The sequence below is a fragment of the Bos indicus genome, chromosome 1, assembly GCF_029378745.1.
Source record: "Bos indicus isolate NIAB-ARS_2022 breed Sahiwal x Tharparkar chromosome 1, NIAB-ARS_B.indTharparkar_mat_pri_1.0, whole genome shotgun sequence".
Lineage (NCBI taxonomy): Eukaryota > Metazoa > Chordata > Mammalia > Artiodactyla > Bovidae > Bos > Bos indicus.
In genome coordinates this window covers 49,850,008-49,870,150 of record NC_091760.1, presented here as the reverse complement: position 1 = coordinate 49,870,150, position 20,143 = coordinate 49,850,008, and positions in this window count along the sequence as shown.

Genomic DNA, 20,143 nt, shown 5'->3' with positions numbered 1-20,143 from the left:
TCAGAATTAACCATCAGATTTACTAACTTCCTTTAATTTATGCCTACACATTACCTCTTCCTGATTTTTATTATGGATGACAGGGGGTTGTCTGTCCCTCTTCCAAACTAACATTAACCTTTGTATTTGTGTCCTGAACCCTATCTCCTTTTATTTTTCAACAGCTTGCTTCAGTCATTATTCCTTGTCCTCTGCCCATGGAATTATCCAGGCAAGACTACTGGAGTGGGTAGCCATTCCCTTCCCCAGGGGATCTAAATGGCCCAGGCATTGAACCCGGGTCTCCCACACTGCAGGCAGACTCTTTACCATCTGAGTCAACAGGGAAACCCATCCCTTGTTTTATTTAATTCAATTATTGTTTCTATATTCTATTATTTCCTTCATTACAAAACAGTGAATTAATCTCTTTAATATATAAAAAAGGCAAATGAATGAATAAAAAAACTCTAACCACTTCCTGTCTACTTTATATTCCATTTACCGGTTTCCCTTTTTAGCAAACTTACAGAAGGTGTGTCCAGTCACTACCCAGCTTCATTTTCTCTGGAAACCACATCAGTCAAGTTTCATCACCACACTGTTGAAACCACCCATTTACTCATGATCTCTATGTAGCAAAAAAGCTCATCATCAGTTCTCATATTCAAATTTTCAATTACATTTAACACAGCTGTAACTCTTTGAAGCTCTTTGTTAAACTGGCTTTTAAGACTCCACCTTCACCTGATTCTCCTCAAGTCTCAGTGGTTAGTGCTTTTAACTCTCCGAATATAGAGCCTCATCTTTTTCCCAAATTGGAATGTTACAAGGCTCAGTCCTTGGACTTCTTATCCTCTCAATATATACCTACTGTCTAGGTAATATTTTTTTCCTATGACTTAAATAACATACCTTTGATAATAGATTCCAAATTTACATATCTTCGCTATCCTGAAATCCATTGACTTCTTATTGTTTCAGGAATCATGTGCTCTTCTCATTTCTCTTAATTATAAAGTATTGTATCACAATTGTTATATTTCTGCCTCTAAACTGACTGCAGTCATATTTCACTCCCAGTGTTTCACATGTCAGAAATCCATCACACCCTTTACATATTATTTTCACAGTTGTACTAAGGTGCTATTTTTCTTAATCATGCTTTTTCTTTCAGTTTTTGGTGGAGTTTTCCAGAGGCTATGGGGAAAATGTAAAAGTATTGCTCTTATAGTTAATGAACTATGTGCTTGTATATTATTGCATTTTAAGACTTTCTCAGTTCTGAATGATAAATGAAAAAGAGTTGGACATTTTCTCAAAGGTCAAAAATAAAGTTATATGACCCAGAAATTGTACTCCTAGTTTCATACCCAAGAGAAATAAGAACATAAGTGAATCCAAAAGTATGTACACAAATGCTCATAGCAGCATAATTTATGATAGCCAAAGGTGGAAACAACGCAAATGCCCAACGACTGATGAGTGGATACACTATTCTTGTAGTATATCCACATGCTGTGTGTGTGCTTAATAGCTTCAGTTGTGTCTGACTCTTTGCGACACTATGGACTGTAGCCTGCCAGGCTCTTGTGTTCATGGGATTCTCCAGGCAAGAATACTAGAGTAGGTTGGTATGCCCTCCTCCAGGGAATCTTCCTGACCAGGGGTTGTACCCATTTCTCTTGTGTCTCCTGCATTAACAGGTGAATTCTTTACCATTAGTGCCACCTGGGATATGTTAAACATGATCTCACCCCAAGATCTTAGAATTCTCTGTTTTCTCTGCCTCGTTCCTCCCAAAATCTAACTTGAATTACCTCTTTATTCAGGCTACTGCTCAATGTGACTAACATCCTTATACAGTCCTTTCTCTCTCTATCCAAAACAACATTTTACACTTCTCTAGCATCCTCTATTTCTATTTATTTCCTTTCTCTGTCCTTTTGAATTGCCATGGGCATTTTGTTGTTGCTTAGTCACAAAGTCTTGTCCAACTCTTCTGCAATCTCATTGACTATAGTCTGCTAGGCTTCTTTGTCCATGGGATTTCCCAGGCAAGAATACTGGAGTGAGTTGCTATTTCATTCTCCAGAGGATCTTCTTGACCCAGGGATCAAACCCCCCGTTTCCTGTTTGGCAGGCAGATTCTTTATTTCTGACCCATCTAGGAAGCCTGCCCTTGGGCATGTGTGCTGCCCATGTGCTTAGTCACAGTGCTAAGTGACTGTGCTTAGTCGCTCGGTCATGTCCGACTCTTTGCGACCCCATGGACTGTAGCCTGCCAGGCTCCTCTGTCCATGGGGATTCTCCAGGCAAGAATACTGGAGTGGGTTGCCATGCCCTTCTCCAAGGGATTTTCCAAATCCAGGGATCGAACCTAGGTCTCCTGCATTTCAGGTGGATTCTTTACTGTGTGAGCCACATCAAGGAAGCGCCCATGGGCATAACAGGTCATAATTACCAAAAAAATTAACTCGTCCCCCACCCCACCCTCAGCATCCCCAAACAATGAAGGGAATTGATATAAAAATACTCCAGCTCCCTATGTGGCATTGCTTTTGAGACATACACTTCATTTCAATGACATCCTTATCTTCCCAGAGGAACTAAGCACAGTCACTTAAGCACCACCAGGGTGGTGAGTTACTTGACAGCATACACTATTGGCTGTTTTTCCTTCGTGGTCTCATTTTCCTACTTGCTTAAGAACATTTCCTGGTATTGCCTCTTAAATGCACTGCTTGCATTCAACTATTTATCTCTTATGACTTGATATTATGTTTATTATGTTTCTTTATCCTTATTGCTGTATTGCTGAATTTTCTACCTTATAAAGTGTAAATACTAAAAAGGTGAGGATCTTGTTTTGCTCACTGGGCTTAAAACAGTGTCTCGTATAACCTCTGCATTCAATAAATATTTATTTAATATAAGAATGAGTGATTAATTTGATGTATTCCTTACTGGATCCTGTGAGGCAGGTGCTATTGTTATTATTTCTATATCATGGGGATGAGACCAAGATTTCAAAAGGTTAACTAAATTGCTTAGGTTTCAGAGTATGTGGAGAAGCAAGTCTCTAAGATCCTTGACTAACATCAAAGCCCATACTTTCAACAAAGTTCGTTAACAGTGAATACTCAGCACTGAGATCTAAGATATGTAGTCCAAACACAAGTAGCAGGAAGTACCTTACAGTGAATAGTTAGTATTGTTAGGTTTCTTCTAATTAAACTAGAGGTTAAGAAAGGTAAAATTTCAAAGATTAGACAAATATAGTGACAAAATAAAAACAAGCTTGCATAGATTCTTCTGAAGTTCACAGACCCTTCGTTCTAAATTTTGTTTCTGTGTTTGGTTTAACTGGCCCTCTTTCTCGTGGATGATTATTGTGGTCACTTTTGTCAGTGGTAAATTTAATATGTTTTCATTCCCTGCTTTCTGTAATTAAAGATCAAATCCACTTATTTTGTTTCAAGGTACCACCTTTCTCTGAACATTGGTTTCAGATCTCATAGTAAATCCATAAAATCCTACTTCTCTGTTGTTCTTTGTCCAAGTCTAGGAGAACCACCCAGAGGAGTACCAAGAAGAGCATCAAGCACTATTCTCAAAAGGTGGCCAATTAGTGGAATTACCCAAACGTAATATTCTTTGACCTCTTTGCACTTCACTTATCAAACATAACTACAGCATTCTAAACATTAGAACAGAAATAACGAAAAAAGTTATTATGGGTTTTATGCTTCCTGTTTATGGTTTGTTCTTTATTTCCTTCCATTTTTATTAGACAATTAATAAGATCATTTGGTAGAGGGAACCAAATTGGAGTATTAGAAGGTTTTCAAAGTAAAATATTTTATTAATTGTAACAACACCTACAGGTAAGGAAATAGACAAATGACTCCAGCTTCTTTACTACTTAATATAACCAGGAATTTAATTCTAGTACACATTTTCTTAGAACAGGCCAAACATACAGTTTTTCTGTCTTAGGGTTCCAAAGGATGAATAGGGGGTGAGTTAGTCAGTTCAGTCCCTCAGTCATGTCCAACTCTTTGCAACCCCATGCACAGCATGCCAGGCCTCCCTGTCCATCACCAACGCCCAGAGTTCACTCAAACTCATGTGCATCAAGTTGGTGATGTCATCCAGCAATCTCATCTTCTGTCGTCCCCTTCTCCTCCTGCCTCAATCCCTCCCAGCATCAGGGTCTTTTCCAGTGAGTCAACAATTCGCATGAGGTGGCCAAAGTATTGGAGTTTCAGCTTCAGCATCAGTCTTTCCAATGGGACCGATTTCCTTTAGGATGGATTGGTTGGATCTCCTTGCAGTTCAAGGGACTCTCAAGAGTCTTCTCCAACACCACAGTTCAAAAGCATCAATTCTTTGGCGCTCAGCTTTCTTCACAGTCCAACTCTCACATCCATACATGACAACTGGAAAAACCATAGCCTTGACTAGATGGACCTTTGTCGGCAAAATAATATCTCTGCTTTTCAATATACTATCTAGGTTGGTCATAACTTTCCCTCAAAGGAGTAAGCATCTGTTAATTTCATGGCTGCAATCACCATCTGCAGTGGTTTTGGAGACCAAAAAAAATAGTCTGGCACTGTTACACTGTTTCCCCATCTATTTCCCATGAAGTGATGGGACCAGATTCCATGATCTTAGTTTTCTGGATGTTGAGCTTTAAGCCAACTTTTTCACTCTCCTCTTTCACTTTCATCAAGAGGCTTTTTACTTCCTCTTCACTTTCTGCCATAAGGGTGGTGTCATCTGCATATCTGAGGTTATTGATATTTCTCCCAGCAGTCTTGATTCTAGCTTGTGCTTCTTCCAGTCCAGCATTTCCCATGATGTACTCTGCATATAAGTTAAATAAGCAGGATGACAATATATAGCCTTGACGTACTCCTTTTCCTATTTGGAACTAGTGTGTTTTTCCATGTCCAGTTCTAACTGTTGCTTCCTGACCTGCATATAGGTTTCTCAAGAGGCAGGTCAGGTGGTCTGGTATTCCCATCTCTTGAAGAATTTTCCACAGTTTATTGTGATCCACACAGTCAAAGACTTTGGTGTAGTCAATAAAAAAGAAATAGATGTTTTTCTGGAACTCTCTTGCTTTTTCTATGACCCAGCGGATGTTGGCAATTTGATCTCTGGTTCCTCTGCCTTTTCTAAAACCAGTTTGAACATCAGGAAGTTCACGGTTCACATATTGCTGAAGCCTGGCTTGGAGAATTTTGAGCATTACTTTACTAGCGTGTGAGATGAGTGCAATTGTGCGGTAGTTTCAGTATTCTTTGGCATTGCCTTTCTTTGGGATTGGAATGAAAACTGACCTTTTCCAGTCCTGTGGCCACTGCTGAGTTTTCCAAATTTGCTGGTGTATTGAGTGCAGCATTTTCACAGTATCATCTTTCAGGATTTGAAAGAGCTCAACTGTAATTCCATCACCTCCACTAGCTTTGTCAGAAGTGATGCTTTCTAAGGCCCACTTGGCTGCACATTCCAGGATGTCTGTCTCTAGGTGAGTGATCACACCATCGTGATTATCTGGGTCATGAAGCTCTTTTTTTGTACAGTTCTTCTGTGTATTCTTGCCATCTCTTCTTAATATCCTCTGTTTCTGTTAGGTTCATACCATTTCTGTCCTTTATCTAGCCCATCTTTGCATGAAATATTCCCTTGGTATCTCTAATTTTCTTGAAGAGATCTCTTGTCTTTCCCATTCTGTTGTTTTCCTCTCTTTCTTTGCATTGATCACTGAGGAAGGCTTTCTTATCTCTCCTTGCTATTCTTTGGAACTCTGCATTCAGATGCTTATATCTTTCCTTTTCTCCTTTGCTTTTCACTTCTTTTCTTTTCACAGCTGTTTGTAAGGCCTCCCCAGACAGCCATTTTGCCTCTTACATTTCTTTTCCATGTGGTGGTCCTGATCCCTGTCTCCTGTACAATGTCACTAACCTCATTCCATAGTTCATCAGGCACTCTATCTATCAGATTTAGGCTCTTAAATCTATTTCTCATTTCCACTGTATAATCATAAGGGATTTGATTTAGGTCATACCTTAATGGTCTAGTGGTTTTCTCCACTTTCTTCAGTTTAAGTCTGAATTTGACAATAAAGAGTTCATGATTTGAGCCAGTCAGCTCCTGGTCTTGTTTTTGCTGACTGTATTGAGCTTCTCCATCTTTCCTGCAAAGAATATAATCAATCAGATTTCATTGTTGACCATCTGGTGATGTCCATGTGTAGAGTCTTCTCTTGTGTTGTTGAAGAGGGTGTTTTCTATGACCAGTGTGTTCTCTTGGCAAAACTCTATTAGCCTTTGCCCTGCTTCATTCCATATTCCAAAGCCAAATTTGCCTGTTACCCCAGGTATTTCTTGACTTCCTACTTTTGCATTTCAGTCCCTTATAATGAAAAGGACATCTTTTTTGGGTGTTAGTTCTCAAAGGTCTTGTAGGTTTTCATAGAACCATTCAGCTTCAGCTTCTTCAGTGTTACTGCTTGGGGCATAGGCTTGGATTACTGTGATATTGAATGGTTTGCCTTGGAAAGGAACAGAGATCATTCTGTTGTTTTTGAGATTGCATCCAAGTACTGCATTTCAGACTCTTGTTTACCATGATGGCTATTCCATTTCTTCTAACGGATTCCTGCCCACAGTCGTAGATATAATGGTCATCTGAGTTAAATTCACCCATTCCAGTCTGTTTTAGTTCACTGATTCCTAGAATGTCAACGTTCACTCTTGCTATCTCCTGTTTGACCACTTACAATTTGCCTTGATTCATAGACCTGACATTCCAGGTTCCTATGCAATATTGCTCTTTATTTCATCAGACCTTGATTCTATCACCAGTCACATCCACAGCTGGGTATTGTTTTTGCTTTGGCTCCATCTCTTCTTTCTTTCTGGAGTTATTTCTCCACTGATCTCCTGTAGCATACTAAACAATAGGGGGTATTAGTTATGAAAATTTAAAACAAAGGGAGTTCTGGTATTCAAGAAGATGGCAGTAGGAACAAGTGAAATACAGAAAGGGAGGAGTTGAGTGAAGAAGCAACAAATAAAGCCTTAGGTGATTCAACATTTTTTGCCAGAGACCTGGCTGTTTCAATGTTTATAGATTTTAGAACTTTGCCAAATTATTTAAAAAAAAAAAAAAAAAGAAAGAAAGAAAGTCTCACCGGAAGAATATTTCTAAAGAAAATAAAAATCAAGGAAATTTGATGTAAATTTGCTTTGACTTCTGTTCTTCTGTGATCTGAAGGACTGAGGAGATATGTGTATTGACAGTGATACAATTACGCTTTCTTAAAGTGTGCAAAGGGGCTTCCCAGGTGGTACTAGTGGCAAAACACCTGCCTGCCAATGTGAGACATAAGAGATGTGGGTTCAATCCCTGGGTTGGGAAAAATCCCTTGTAGTAGGAAATAGCAACCCACTCCAGTATTCTTGCCTGGAGAATCTCACAGTCAGAGGAGCCTGGTGGGCTACAGTCCATAGGATTGCAGAGTCAGACATGACTGAAGCGACTTAGCATGCACACAAATGGTTCAAAAATATCATTCATTGAGTTGACTTCCAGTTCTTAAAGAGTCATCTTCATTGTCAGCTTTTTCTTGTATCTCCATCATTTAGCAGACCTTGATGATTGAGTACTTGTGCATATTAATACAAGATATCTACCTTAGCTTATCTATCTATCTAGCCATCTGTCATCTGTCTAAATTCACTGTTACTTACATATTAATTTTAATCTAATGGACCACTGCAAAGCATCAGACGTGACTTAGCTACTAAATAGCAATGGAACACTAGTAATCTTTTAATTTACTGATATAACTGAAAAAAAAGAGTAAATTACCTGGATAATGAGTCTTATTTTGTTCAACTGGTCACTGCCCTGACCATTATGAATGTATATAGCAGTGAATAAGAAAAGGGCAATAGCTGGTCTGATGGCATCAAGCACAACTACAAGGCTACTTGAGACAGCTGGCAATGACCAGACTGTGTGGCAGTAAATGTTTTCAGGACTCCCCTTATGTGAAAAGGCAACAGGTTTCGTTGAAGAATGTAAGTATGGAACCAAAAAGGTTTTTGTTCTCTCTCTTCTCCCCTCAAAGAGCTTCCCACCTTGAAGGGATTTATGTCATGCTTGGAATGAAAGAAACACAGAGAACAAACTGAGGTCATTAAGAGGTTACCACGGGTCAGTACTTTGTCTTTCTTTTATTCTCTTGGAGATAAATGGGTATCATTCTATCATTTTTGATAGTTAGTCTCCTAACTGGAAGTATTATCATACTGCATATCTTGGCCAAAAGTCCAAATGGTAAACTCAGCAAGAACATTTAGTATGAGGTGAATACATGGCTCCTTGGGGACAAGAGAACATAAAAGCTCAGTTTGTGTATCTTGGGGCCCCAATTACTAATACATATATCTTAGTATAATTTTACAAATGACAAGCAATCCAAGAGGATTAAAATTAGTTCCAAGAAAAACTCAGTTTTTTCCCCATTTTTTCTTTCTTTTTGTAATATTTTTCTATTATATATTAAAATGAAGAGACTACTTCAATATGAGAGATGAGCTATTTATCGATAAGTTGGTGAATTTGCCATCAAATACCTTTATACAAATTCAATCAGAAACTTTTAGATGTAAAATATCAATATGTGTTGTATTTTGTTATGTGTTTATGTATTATTAGTGTGTAAAATATTATGATTATGATGACATTGCTTCCATAGACTTTGAGCTCCAAATTCTTATAACCAAAGACAATAGAAAAGTCTTCATCATTAATCCAGTCTAACAAGGCATTCCTAGATTCACAGCTCTTTGTTTTTGATCAACACCAAAGAAAAACAGAAATAGAGAAGAAAAACCTCCTTTTCTTTCTGTCTTTACTGAAAGAATTACTGTCCTGAAATATTCAGAGTTCAGCAAGATCTCTACATTTTGTGGCTCGAGGGTTCTGACTTGACATCCTTTCCTAAGGTGAGACAATAAGATTTTATTGAGCCAGTAGAGAAACAAAGGCTCTCTGAGCCAGAAAAGAATGTTGGATGGGAAGAGGTTATACATTATAATTCACCTACACAAATGAGCATGACCTAACAGGCTCAGATATGAAAAGAAAAGGGATAATTGGCAATTACAATTATAATCTATAATATTGAGGTGTTTTCTTACTCTATGAATGACCCTTGTTATCTGATGTTATACTTTTTATGTTTGGAGAAGAAGGTAAAAACTTTCCATGATCTTGAAAAGGAAAATGTTATCATCAATATTTTAAAACCATAGTAAAATTCTCATGCTGTTGCTAATTTATCAAGGGAAGTAGAGTAAAATAGTGTACCTAGACAATGTGTGATCATAACTGTATTTTCCTCTTATGGATAAGTAGAGGACTATGTTTAGAAAAATTAAGCCATGTTTTTAAAATAAGTGCAGTAGCACATAGAAAAGTGTAGAAGTTTCTGATTTTAAAATTGTGATGGAGTATATATCAGGTGTTGCTGTGCATGCTTGTATTAACTTCTTTCTCCATTCACCTCTCCCAGTTTTACTTTTTTTCTCTCCAGAGCTCTCTTTCTTCATATTGAGGTTCCTTCTCATCCTCCATGTTTCCCCACACTGATCATGAAACTTTAATTATAAAAATGCACTCAGTTTAACTTTGTAATTAATATTTAATAAGTACAGAATCATTCTTTAACTAAATGGGTGTATTTTAATTTCTTGAAGGCATTTCTTAATGGCCCTGATAAGATCGCCCCTCTCAAACTGATCAGAAGAAATGATTAACCAGATTTTCTTTGACATTTTCAAAGATACAGATACCTTTTGCTTTTGATATGTGTTACTTGACTTTTACAAAACTATTTCTGTTCAGAAAAGAAAGACTTTCTATTGTCTGAAATGACCTCATGAACTTCAAATGCCCAAACAATCCATGGAAAAGCTTTCTGTGCCTGGAATTTAATGAAAGTCTTGTTTTTAATTCAAAGAATACATTGTATTTAAATCTCTAACATAAAGGTCATTTGTGTACTATGATTCCAAAATCAGTGTAGATGACACAGATCAATTTCATGACCAGTAATAATGTTAATTATGGCTTTCCACTCATTTAATATCATATAGAAATACAAAGCCTGACACCATCTAGAAAATTCTTGGGACTTTTCCTTCTCCAGATGAAAGACGTTATCTAAATAAATCCTTTAGAGTGCTTGGTTATAATTACTGAGTTTGCTTGCTGGGGAGATAATTGCTTGGCTTGTTATCTGACCCACTCAAAACTAAAAAATGGTAGACTTAAATCTTGCTAAATTACTCACCTTCTCAAATTAGTATGACCAAAAGTAGGGACTTGAAGGCAAAAACTAGAAAACTTAACATGGTTCCATCATATTTTACTGATGATCAGACCCAAAAATGTCTTTCAGTGTCTATGATAGATGAACTTGCCTGAAGCTGCTATCCAGTTGAATTCAGAACACTTGTCAGAGGGTAGAGAATTTTTATAGGATACAATCACCAGAAGGAAAAAAAAAATGTACTGATCAACTCTTTCCAAGGGCTCTAAGAATAAATCTATTCCTATTGATCAGTTTGGGATTGGAAAATAGACTACAAAATATGTTGGTCATCTGTTCTCTGTGAAATTCTGGATGATTTATTTGAGATCATACATTAGAGGCAAAGTTAAGAATTTTTACTCATATAAATGCATTTTAAATTGTCCCTTTTATTCTTTATACCTTATAGCATCTCTTCTTCGATGTCTGATCATGGCTTCTTTGGAATGCCATGGGAAAAGTGACCAAAGAAAGGCTTTGATAAGAATAGAAGTTACTCAGCAAGAGATGGGAAAGTTTAAGTGTAGCAGGGAGTGTGGGATTTCCAGAAGTAATCTGTTCTCCTTATTCTACCTACTTTACCCATAGTTTTGGGGTGTGTCTATTAGGAGAATGACTTTCCTCATTGACAGTTATATGTGGAAAAAGAGATTCTTTGTTTGTTGTTCTGCTCTGTTTGAAGTACAGCAATATATAAAGCAAGTTGTTGCCAAATCTCCATGCAGGATTGGAAACAGGTTGAAAATGGGTGGGTGTATGGAGGGGGTGGAAGCTGATAGGTAAGCTGTGTGTGTTTCAGACCCAATAGCAGGTTTTGCAAGTTCTGAAACTAGTTAATGAGTTTGTTCTCTGAAGGAAGTCTGGGCCTCTTTGTGGATAACACAAACATTTTAAAATTGAAACTCATAAAAGAATAAAAGAGCCAAAACATTCTTACTCTTTCTCTGAGAGGTAGATGGAAGGCTTTGGTGTCTGACAGGTGCAACTTGTGAGTAATCTGGACAGCAGCCAGAAGTTCTTGTAAGAACAGACCAAGACCACACCTGTTGATTGAAAACATTGCCCTCTAACACAACAAATGAAATTATATAAAATGCCACCCCTATTGCCCACTTTCCAGACTGGCTGATTTTTATTAAATGAAGGACAACGTTATTGCTTTGCCAACAAAAGTCCATCTAGTCAAGCCTATAGTTTTTCCAGTGGTCATGTATGGATGTGAGAGTTGACTGTGAAGAAAGCTGAGCACCAAAGAATTGATACTTTTGAACTGCGGTGTTTGAGAAGACTCTGGAGAGTCCCTTGGACTGCAAGGAGATCCAACCATTCTAAAGGAGATCAGTCCTGGGTGTTCATTGGAAGGACTGATGCTAAAGCTGAAACTCCAATACTTTGGCCACCTCATGCGAAGAGTTGACTCATTGGAAAAGACTCTGATGCTGGGAGGGATTGGGGGCAGGAGGAGAAGGAGACGACAGAGCATCTGGCTGGATGGCATCACTGACTTGATGTACATGAGTTTGGGGGAACTCCGGGAGTTGGTGATGGACAGGAGGCCTGGCCTGCTGCAGTTCATGGGGTTGCAAAGAGTCAGACACGACTGAGTGACTGAACTGAACTGAACGTTAAATATGCAGTTTCAAATCCCAGAGTCTTCCACTGGATACAGAATGTATCAAATTTCATTTGATTAAGATCATAATCTTGCCTGCAATGGAACAATTCATTTTTCATTTTCATCCTAGTGTTGCTAAAGAATGCATTTGAATGTCCTTTAGTGTCCTTTGCAGGACATTTAGTTAATCTATTTGCTTGCTAGTATAGTTTATTGAATATGGCTATTCATACCTAAAAGTATTATGAAAACCAGCTAAAGGTAGAATGTACATCATGTACCTAGAAGGTGAATTAAATAAGGCTTAAGAGAGTCTCTTGGGAAAAAAATTCTCACCATCAAAGGTGCAATAGAAGAAAGAAAAGGCTCTGGGGAATAGTTGCTTTGATAAGATAAAAAGAAGCCATTTGATAGGAGGAAGCAGGAAGAGAAAGGGGAAAATGTGTGCCAAGAGGGTTTCAGAAGAGTGTACTGACAAGAATATTTATTGGCAACTCTTGCTTAAATTCTATTTAAACTATTGAAACAAACTGAATGCCTCTCCTGTTTCTGTTCCACTCTGTATGTTCACTGTTTTCTTTCTTTATTTGAATTGCTATAAATATTAAAGTGCTATGCATAAAGGTTACTCATGTATAATGACTAAGACAGAAAAGAACACAATCACTCATTTCTTCTGTCCCTTGAAGTACTGGTATTTGAACTTTGTCCCTTCTCTGCAAACCCTGCCAAAAGTTCTAGGTTTTGGAAAAACCAACTCCTAGTCTAACCAGTCTGGGAGAATCGTGGATCCCCACTAGATAAATGCAATGCTTTAGACTGAAGAATGAATGATATTTGAAAAATGGATTTTGTGCCAAACATACATTACATATCTTATGTATATAGAAAGATATATATACATGGGAAAAATTTTATGTAATGCAATAATTATTCCTTCCCTCTTCACTGCCTCTCTATTATATATCTAACCCCAAGCTCCACACATTTGAGGAATAGAAATTAAAATAAAAGGATTTGATTTAATATGGCTGATGGGAGGATGATACATTAACTTTATTTCCACCCTCCCCAGTGGGAAAAACAGGAAAAAAACATTATGATATACAAAGCATCTGCTAAGAAAGCAGCTAGAAGCAATAAAACAGAGATTTTCTGTCTTCTATAATTAAATCCCTTTCTTTCCTTTCTCTCCAGGCCTATACCAGATGACTTCTTAGGTCTCATGAGCATATTTTACACATCCTCCTGTACAATAACCTCAAGATGAGCAGAGGCAGTAATTAGAATCTTTAACCCATAGGGATTTTGTCATTTGCTTTTTAAGAAAAACTGGTTAGACACTATTTTTGTCTAAGAGTTGTTTATAATTTGACCCATGACTCTTAACCAGGAGTGCGTATGGCATTTACTCCATAATACACAAAGGTTCCAGCATATTCTTTGTCTTCAAATATCTCACCACCAGCCACCAACAGCACCATGTGCACACCCCTCAGTCTCACCCTGGCACACATGTTTTACATCAATGGCATTTGTATTGATTGGTCGTTGTAGCTCTAGGCTGCTTTGGGAAGATATGCATTGATTTGTGACAGGGAATGAATGCCAAGTTTGAGTTTGTTCCTGTCTTATGAGCTAGTATGAGCATTTATATTTGTACATTCCTGTTTCTATGGATGTACAGTGACGTTATTATCTAAGCAGACACATAGTAGATTCCCAGAAAAAAAAAAAAGAAAAAGCAAAAGAAGGAAGAATTGGGGAATTATAAGAGACAAGAAACCCCCTCTTTCTCTGTTCTCTAACAAAGTTGCCAGATATGGGCTGATTTAGAGAGCTTTCAAAAAATATTTTTTAGTGCTAATGGTCAACGTTATCATAGATTTTCAATCAGTATAAGAAAGAAGAAACGGACAATTTAAGCTTTCCTGATATAGAAACACTGACATTTCTATCTGTGTAGGCCAGCTGGCTGCTATACACTTCATCTGTATCCTCTCAGCATTTTATTTGTGACTTGTGGAGATTAAGTGACTTAACTCCACCTGCTGGAAGACTAAGAATTACATCGCTTTGGCTTAAAAAAGCAAATTGGCATCATGAAATGGACAGCGACCTAAAAGCAGAGAATCTGACTTAAGCTCTCATCTTTGCCACTCTTTGGCCACGGAAATCACCTCTTAAAGAGTGACTTAAGATTTTTGGATTGCAACTTCATCATCTGTAAAAGGAAAAAGTGGCTTTAGCAGGTGATTTCTACTGACCCTGTAGGCTTAGTTCTCTATGATTTTGATTTAATTTGAATTAAGAAATCTAGATCATAGGTTCTTTATTCACATTGGCTATAAACGATGCATAGATTACTTTATTCTGGTTTGGCTAACTACTTAGGAGAATACTCACAAACTGTCAACATTTTTGTTATCACCCATCCTGGTTCTGCCACTTAACACTTCAGGCAAGAACTTAATCCCTTTAATCCTCAGTTTGCTGAAGACAAGAATAGATGTTAATACCTCCCTTCAGAGTAGTTATACAGTTTGAATAGCATTCTAGGAATACCAGGGTTTTTCCATGGTGATCTTGGAGATCTAGGATGATGTAGAAATGACAGAGTCAGAATTGTATGAGAGTTTGTTTATATTAATTAATGCCGGTAATATGGTGCGATACCATAAACAATTCAGACTCAGGTAAAAGGATATTTTAGATAAGACTAACAATGTCATGAAGAACGAAAAAGCTGTTTATCATTTCAACATATAACTTTCTCCTTGGGACACCCTCTTTCATATTATGGCAACTCAAATCACAGAAAACCATACCAACACAGACACCCATACACGTCCATATACACACATATGCACAGAGAAAACAGTATGACCAAGCTCCCAGTTCACACCTTGAGGCCGTGACTTATATTGTGTATATGAACACTCAGTGTCTCAGTGTATCCCATGTTCAAAAATTAACATTGAAAACTGAGGAAGCTATGTATAACTTGACATCTTGGCATCAAGAATGTTGTTTGTGTTTTCCCTCTCCAAGAACAGATTAAGACAAAAACTACATAGATCTTCCCCGTTAAATAATGAAAATGTCAACGATTAATGATCAAAGATAAGAAAGAAGACTCATTTATAATGTGGTCCTGTTTAAAGAGAACAAAGGGAAAATATATTAACTTAGACTGGATTTGGTCTTAGGTCCCTAGCTCTTAATAAATGAAGTAAAGAAAGGCTTTTTTAATTTTGTTCAGTTAGAATTAGAAGCTTTTGTGCTCATATTGGGCTTCCTCAGTGGCTCAGCTGTAAAGAATCTTACTGCTAATGTAGGAGATGCAGGAGATGTGGGTTTGATCCCTAGGTCAGGAAGATCCCCTGGAGGAGGGCATGACAATACATTCCAGTATTCTTGCCTGAAAAAATCCCGTGGACAGAGGAGCCTGGTAGGCTACAGTCCACTGGGTCACAAACAGTCAGACATGAATGAAGTGACTGAGCATGGTATGGCATGCCCATATTATTTCTTGTTTCTCTCATTTGTCTCATTTGTCTTAATAATTTGACCTTATTGTCTACTTCTGACATTTTTATTTTTTTCTAATGTGTTAAGTAATCTCTAATATTTTTACTACCATATAAATCCCAACTTTCCAAGGTTCATATAGCCTGCAGTCAACTCTTTTTGGTACTTAGACATTCAATATTTAATTATACCTACTTAAATGAAAGATCATATTTCTTTCACTTATATGAATAATAATAATAAGTATTTATAAAAAGCAGGAAAACCATAAATGCTTCCACTGTGCTACTGTCTATAGATTCTAAAATAATCTGCACTCTCTTTTCATATAGTTGAGATAAAAGTCTCCATTTTTGAAAATTGAAATAAAAACTTATAGGACATTCTTAATGAAGGAAGAAATCATTTTATAATTTAACAAGGTTAATTTTAGTCAAATTCAAAATAAATGTTTCATAAATGCTTGAGAACATTTCCTTTACTTTGCCTGTAACTTCAATTAAATGATTCAGAATCTTTTAAAGTATAAGAGAGAATATGACAGTCATCATCTCAGAGATCATTTACAAATTACAAGTTCACTGAATGTAAGTTATATCCTTATATGTATATATTTTGATATAACCAAATATTATTATCATAATTTTTTTTATTTTAAAAATGAGTTATAATTTGAAAAGTTAGAAAAGATAATAGCAGTTAGAACATGGACTAAAGTAGGATGATGGACACTGGAATGTAAAAGTAAATATCTAGACAATTTGGGTAAGGGATTTTGGTAATACATTCAACCTGTCCTAACATCTGGAATAAGTTTTCAACATTTGCATTAGTGAAGCCAGTAATAGGTTCTGACAGAGTTTTTCCAGTCTTATTTCTAAGCATTTATTGAAACACAGTTAAAATAGTATCCATGTGTACCCAGTTCATCCTTACTACATTCTATAAAGCATGGCTTTGTATAAATCACTGAGAATATGGTCTCATTATTGATTTCAGAATATGTTCTACTCTAATTCCAACTCATATCCCTCATTATAAAGTTAAAAACACATGTTGGTCCTAGATTTTTATTTTAGAATTGATCTAATATGTCCTGTAACACTCTGCAAGTTATTTACTTCCCTCTGTCAAAACAAACCAAAGCTATAATGTACACTTTCATATTTTATAAACTACACATGACAAATATATTTTTTCTGATTATAAAAGTATGACACCCATTTTTAAGAGGTCAGGAAATACTTAAAAGTTTACTGTTAGCGTGGGTGTCTTGCTTTCCAGACATTTCCTTTACATATAGATACAGCATATTCTCTTTAATTACAAAAAAAGGTTAGTATTTTATAAAATTATTTTGTAGCATGCATTTCTCTACCAATATATTATCACAGAAATCACTCTATGGCAATTACTTTGCTTCAGTTCCATCACTTTGAAAGGCTGCATACTATTCCAGTTTTAAAGATAACATGATATATTGAACTTATCCCCTTTTGATTTACATTTAGGTTATTTGCATTGAATTGCTAATATAATATATTATTCTATAATGAATATCCCTTACATGTGTCTCTTCACTTAACTGATTATTTTATGCATAAATTTCTGAAAGGGAGATTGATATATTGAACAATAATTCATGTTACTAAATTGTCCTCCAGAATGAATTTGTATAATTTGTATCAACTGTTTTCTGCCAGAAGTGTGTACAAATGCCTATTTCTCCACACCTTCACCAATACTATTAAGTTCATGACTAAGGCATGTTATATTTCTGTTTGTTGATGTTTATATGTATGTTATCTAATAGGGGGACTTCCCAGGTGGTGCTAGTGGTAAAGAACCTGCCTGCCAATGCAGGAGATGTAAGAGACATGGGTTTGATCCCTGGATTGGGAAGATCTCCTGGAGGAGGGGACGAAAACCCACTCCTGTATTCCTGCCTGGAGAATCTCATGGACAGAGGAGCCTGCTGCTGCTGCTGCTAAGTCACTTCAGTCATGTCCGACTCTGTGTGACCCCATAGACGGCAGCCCACCAGGCTCCCCCGTCCCTGGGATTCTCCAGGCAAGAACACTGGAGTGGGTTGCCATTTCCTTCTCCAATGCATGAAAGTGAAAAGTGAAAGGGAAGTCGCTCAGTTGTGTCTGACTCTTAGCGACCCCATGGACTGCAGCCTACCAGGCTCCTCTGTCCATGGGATTTTCCAGGCAAGAGTACTGGAGTGGGGTGCCATCACCTTCTCTGACAGAGGAGCCTAGAAGGCTACAACCATAGTGTCACAAAGAGTTGGACTTGATAAAAGTGAAAGTGGAGAGTGAAAAAGTTGGCTTAAAGCTCAACATACAGAAAACGAAGATCATGGCATCCGGTCCCATCACTTCATGGGAAATAGATGGGGAAACAGTGGAAACAGTGTCAGACTTTATTTTTTTGGGCTCCAAAATCACTGCAGATGGTGACTGCAGCCATGAAATTAAAAGACATTTACTCCTTGGAAGGAAAGTTATGACCAACCTGGATAGCATATTCAAAAGCAGAGACATTACTTTGCTAACAAAGGTCTGTCTAGTTAAGGCTATGGTTTTTCCTGTGGTCATGTATGGATGTGAGAGTTGGACTGTGAAGAAAGCTGAGCACCGAAGAATTGATGCTTTTGAACTGTGGTGTTGGAGAAGACTCTTGAGAGTCCCTTGGACTGCAAGGAGATCCAACCGGTCCATTCTGAAGGAGATCAGCCCTGGGATTTCTTTGGAAGGAATGATGCTAGAGCTGAAACTCCAGTACTTTGGCCACCTCATGCGATGAGTTGACTCATTGGAAAAGACTTTGATGCAGGGACGGATTGGGAGCAGGAGGAGAAGGGGACGACAGAGGATGAGATGGCTGGATGGCATTACTGACTCGATGGACGTGAGTCTGGGTGAACTCCAGGAGTTGGTGATGGACAGGGAGGTCTGGCGTGCTGCAGTTCATGGGGTCGCAAAGAGTCGGACATGACTGAGCGACTGAACTGAACTGAACTGAAACAACGTAGCATGCACACATGCATCTGATAGGAGGTCTAAATAAATATTAAAGTATAAATGTTCAGTTAGTCTGTCTAGAACACTGTGACAGAGTAGTAAGCAGAAAAAGACATTCATTCTATATCATAAAGACAAAAAATTCCATCACACATTTCTCTATACATTCTTTGTGTTTCAACATTTCTATAGAAATCCGTGCTGACAAAACAGAGTAATAATTGTAGACTTGTTCTAATAATTGATGGGCAAATTTCATTCATTTATAGCATCAAATTTGCTTGGGGAGTTGGAATCATTTTCCAAATTTAAAGTACAACAATGGAACTTGACTTAACTATAGAGAGATGATTTGTCTATCTTAGCAAGGTGTGTGCATGCATGCTGAGTCATTTCAGTTGTGTCTGACTCTTTGTGACCCTGTAGACTATAGCCCGCCAGGCTCTTCTACCCATGGGGATTCTCCAAACAAGAATACTGGGGTGGGTTGCTGTGTCCTCCTCCAGGGGACCTTCCCAACCCAGGGATGGAACCCATGTTTGTTAGATCTTCTGCATTGGCAGGCGGGTTCTTTACCACTAGCGCCAACTGGGAAGCCCTCTTAGCAAGGTGAGTGTGTGCTAAGTCCCTTCAGTCATGTCTGACTCTTTGCACCCCCACAGATTGTAGCCCACCAGGCTCCTCTGGCTGTAGGATTTTCCTTAGCAAGGTATCTGGTGATGATTCAGAATGTAGCTTAAATGGAATGATTCAAGTATGTGTGTGTGTGTATGTGTGGAGAGGGAGAGAGAAAGAGATTCATTCACTCATTTTTCTATGTATTCTTGATAAATACTTTCTATCTCATCAATTCCCTTAATCTCTTTCCAACTCCATCTTCCTCCCTTTTTCCTTATCATCGCTGTTCTCACGGTGCCCCTCTTATATCCAGTCCTGCTTTTCCTCCTCTTTGCCTGTGCCCTGGCTTTTCCTTTTCATGTGTTGTGCAGGTTGCCTTTGTTTATGGGCACATTATCTATATCACATGTCTTTGGAGCTTCTGTTGTCTGTTCCTTTCCTTTAGGCTACTTTTCCCTGTTAAAATTTTTTCCTTTTATGGTAACTAATTTTAATGGAAATTCCAAGATTACCTTACTGCCTTTTATCACTCTCGCATTTCTAGTTGTTTTTGGACATGCCCAGTCTCTTGATGTGAGCTGCATTTACCTTCTGTGCCATATTTTCTCCCTTTGGATTGTTTTTACCTTTTTAATCCCCTCTTTCACTTTCTCTTTGATAGTGTTATCTTTAATCGCATCATTTGTTATTGGTGAAATTTTTCATGGGCTTTTTTTTTTTTTTACTCATCACTATTTCAGGTTCATTGGTAGTCTTTTTATTTCCATTAAAGGTTTTCTGTTTTCAGTCTTGGTTTATTGTTCCCTGGGGTATTCTGTCATTATCTATGAAACATACACATGGCATGTGCTGTGCTGTGCTTAGTTGCTCAGTTGTGTCCGACTCTGTGATCCCATGGACTGTGGCCACCAGGCTCCTCTGTCCATGGGGCTTCTCCAGGCAAGAATCCTGGAGTGGGTTGCCATGCCCTCC